The sequence below is a fragment of the Capra hircus genome, chromosome 9 (genome assembly GCF_001704415.2).
Source record: "Capra hircus breed San Clemente chromosome 9, ASM170441v1, whole genome shotgun sequence".
Lineage (NCBI taxonomy): Eukaryota > Metazoa > Chordata > Mammalia > Artiodactyla > Bovidae > Capra > Capra hircus.
The window spans coordinates 5734473-5738638 of record NC_030816.1 but is presented as its reverse complement, the minus strand read 5'-3'; positions in this window follow the sequence as shown (position 1 = coordinate 5738638).

Below are 4166 nucleotides of genomic sequence, written 5' to 3'. Positions count from 1 at the left end.
CTTATTTGCAAATGGATTTAGATGAAAATGATCCATATTTGGATGAATGCCTTAAAAATTACTCATATAGTTGATTTCAAGCCTTTTTACTTTGAGGTTGGTAACAACACCCAAATAACAACAGATGTATTAGTCCTGGAAGCACTTTTTAAAAAACTGCTGATTCTCACTAGCACAGAAATACCAAGAGCTTAATATGTCCACTGCTTGATTTTATTAGATATTTATACCCATAGGCCTTGAAGAGTAAGAGCACCAGGGAGGATTTCTGCTTTATTTTCTTTCAGTGTTTCAGCAATCAGTCCCTCAGATAATTTCTTGGTGCCATGGCTATTATAAATTATCACCTTTGTATTCTGGAGTTACAGAAAATATCACTTATGTTTTTAATTCCCTTTGAAATTGACTCTTGGTTTAGAATACAAATCTCTGTTTTGAATGCATTCAATCTGACTATATTGTTTGCTTGATTTCATCTATTGCTATGCTTTGAAATTCTTTATCTGTATTAGAATTGTCTGGTGATTTTTTTTTTTTTTAAATCATGGACTCAAGTTTTAAAGATTCTGCTTTAATTGATCTGGTACTTAAAAAAAGACTCCTTAGGAGATGCAAATTTGTAGCCATGTTGAGAGGCCCCGATTTCCTAAGATGTGTTTTCTTTGTTGCTCAGTATTTATTAACATTCCATCTCTGAATTCCTACATCTGCGTCCCTTAACACTGTGAGCATCAAATATTCTATAAGGAAAAAGTCCTTTAGAAAAAGGATGGCATCAGAATAGAGTTTTCTCAGTCTAGTCCTCTGAACTGAGTACTCAATTTAGAAAGTTCAGGCTAGCCCTGCAAAACAGAATTCGAGGAATAATTCAGTTTATTTAATAAAAATATTGCTGCTGCTGCTGCTGCTGCTAAGTTGCTTCAGCCGTGTTCGACTCTGTGCGACCCCATAGACGGCAGCCCACCAGGCTCCTCCATCCATGGGATTCTCGAGGCAAGAACACTGGAGTGGGTTGCCATTTCCTTCTCCAATGCATGAAAGTGAAAGGTGAAAGTGAAGTCTCTCAGTCGTGACCGACCCTCAGCAACCATCATGGGCTGCAGCCTTCCAGGCTCCTCCGTCCGTGGGATTTTCCAGGCAAGAGTACTGGAGTGGGGTGTGATTGCCTTCTCCTAAAAATATTGCTAGCTCTAGGAAACTAAGAGAGCCTTGTTCGGCTTTAGGCCTATTTGGTTTAAACTGACTAAGTAATTAAGGGTGATTTAACAGTGATTTGTATAGATACTTTTTTATTAGGAAACCAGGCTTAAAACTGATGTTATGTATATGTGTTCCTGTATGTGTCACTGTCTTAGCAAGAAGTATCATTATTTAATTATATCAGTATAATTAAACTTTGTTCAGTTTTTATGTGATTTATTACTGTTTGTGAAAGAGTTATTTTATTTATGTTCCCTTGTAAATTTATTGGTCAGTTTTTATAGTTTTACTGTATAATGAAGCAAATTGTTCAGAATATATTCTTGTATGTTCATTGTTATACTTATTTCTTTATATGAAAGAAATTACTTAAAAGCCCAGAAGGTGAGTATGTGGAACAATTAGTTTCCTTTTTTTCTGAAACAGCTAGTACAATGTGGTCTTTTCTCTGTTACACTTTTTCTTTTGAATATTTTTATTTTGAAGGGAAAATCTGTGACTCCCACCTTCTCTACTACCATCCATAACTGTTGCTAAAGTTAAGTAAACATCAAGTGGTCAAACAGTTAAGATCTTAGTAATTATCACTTGGATGTTGAAGAACTGATTGAATATATTAATATTCCTAGATTTTGCATTAGGATAATTAACAGTCTAACAAACATTATTGATACAGAACCTAATTTGTGGAAGAAGTTTTTCCTTACAGGATAAAAGACCTGGAAGGATTGTACATCTTCACCCTCTTTTTCTGGCAGCTGAGGATCTGAACTATGTTAGTTAGCATTTCAATTTTTATTTTTTGATATTGTTTTATTTTAAAAGGTAATTCCCACTTTGACAATCCAGCAAGATACAGGAAGAAAATGAAAATCACCCATCATTCCATTAGGGTTGACTCTTAATAGATGTCTAGAAATGGAAGTTAGTTCCTGGCTTGATTTCAGGGGTTATTCTGTTGAAAGTAATAGATTCTTCTTGTTAGTATCATTTTTGTTCCAATTTTGAATGTTTTCCTCACTGAGAACAATTGCCTAATTTCCTCTTGAAACACCTTAAATAATTTCAAAGAATTTAAACAAAACACTCATGTATGTTCTGTGTGAAATGAGGCAAATCCATTCAATCTTTGCTCCTAATACTGATATTTCCCATCTACTGGGCAAATTTTTTCATCTTTTGGATCTTTCCAGTTTCTCTAAAAATCATTTAAATTTGTAATATAAATTATGACAGGAAACAAGCCTGTGAATAGAAAAAGATGAGTCAGCAGTATTGTGGTAATTTGTATCTCTTCCACAGTCCTAAAGATTTTTCAGAATTTAGCTGAAAATCTACCTTGCTTTCCTTAGCTGAAGTCCTCATGGGGTCTAGTACATTCATCTTTGTGAGTAAGTTTTGGAGATCTTCAGGACCAGGAGTTTATCTTTGGAATTTTCGGTTGTATGACCTCTGCTTTGTATCCCTTAGCTCTCTAAAATTCAGTTGGTTTTATATTGATTTGTTCTTGTAAATGACTCTGTGTCCTTTAGGTCTTTCATTTATTATTTTCTGAAGGACAAGTAAGCTCATTTTAGGGTCATGGGAGGAAAGGGGCAAGTCAAGTTTTCTGTTTCTTCAATCTTTTTCTTGTTCCCCTTTCTTAACTCCCATGAGCTAGTATGGATTGTGTTTCTGGTTCTTATTTATTAAAGTTGAAAGAGTCTGACAAAGACCAGTTTTGGAAAAGACCTTTTGAGATTGCTGTATTGTCAGTGGCTTTCTGGGCATGACTTCTCCCATCTGTTGTGCCCTTCAGGGCATTTCTTTGTGTGTTTCCTTTTATTTTCCAGCCACTTCATCTTTTGCAGCAATAATTTTCTGTGTGCTCTGGGTTATGGAAGTGTTCCTTTGAGGAGGTTTTACGGTTGCCTGTTATAGTGCAGTACAAGGTTTACCTGATCTAGACCATTTCTACTAGTTTCCTTCTTGGGATTTTTAGAGTTGTGTGAGAATTTAGGCTGTACATCTGCACACAATACAGGCCAGATGCTCTGTTTTCTTACAGAAGATTCTGGTGTGGCCTGGGCCTGGGTTCGCTGCCCATATGAATGTGGATCTTGACCTTGGTGGGAGATGTTCTCCTGGCCAGGCCTTTCCCAGGTCAGTGCTGGCTCTTGCCTGTGCATTGAGTCTTGCATCTTCACGTCTGTCTCCTGGGTATATTCATCCCAGTTACCTCTGTGAAATGCTCAAAAGTATTATTATTGGTTCTCTTTGTCTATGGCATTTGACAATTTCCCTTGCTTGCTTCATTTCTTTTTCCTATAACCTAGTATTATTATGTATTTAATAATACATATAAAGAAAGAGAAACTTTCACCTTCAGCTTAACCCACCACCTGGACTCAAAGTCTTAATTGTAGGCCAATGTTAATTTCATTCCTTGTGGTGGATATTTGTTTCTTTCCACTACAAATACCTCCCTTGTATCTGGCTAACTTTGTTCACAGTGACTGTGCTGAACTAAAAACTACCCCAACTTCTCTTGCATCTAGAAATGGCCAGGTGACATACTTCTGGCCAAAAGACTAATAATGAGAATATGGAGAATAGATGTATTTAGCACTCTCTTTTTTCACTTTGTTCCAATCTTGATGCTTATTTATTGTTTGGAGCTACAGCAATGATTTTGTAAGCATGAGAATGAAGGTCAATGTTCTAAAAATGGTGAAATGGAAATCTAGAAAGAACTTTAGAAAGTGATAACATTGTTCAGAAATAAAATGAAAGGCAATACATCCTGCTTGGGTAGACAAACTTTTAGTTGCTTAAACTATAATTAATTGGTATTTTTATTGTTACTTGTGGATAAACACATTTTTAATTGATATATTTCTATAATAATTGGAATTTTGGTGTTAGTCAAATATGAGTGGGGAGACTCTTACTGACAGATTTCTAAATTTCATTAGGTTATATGGTCT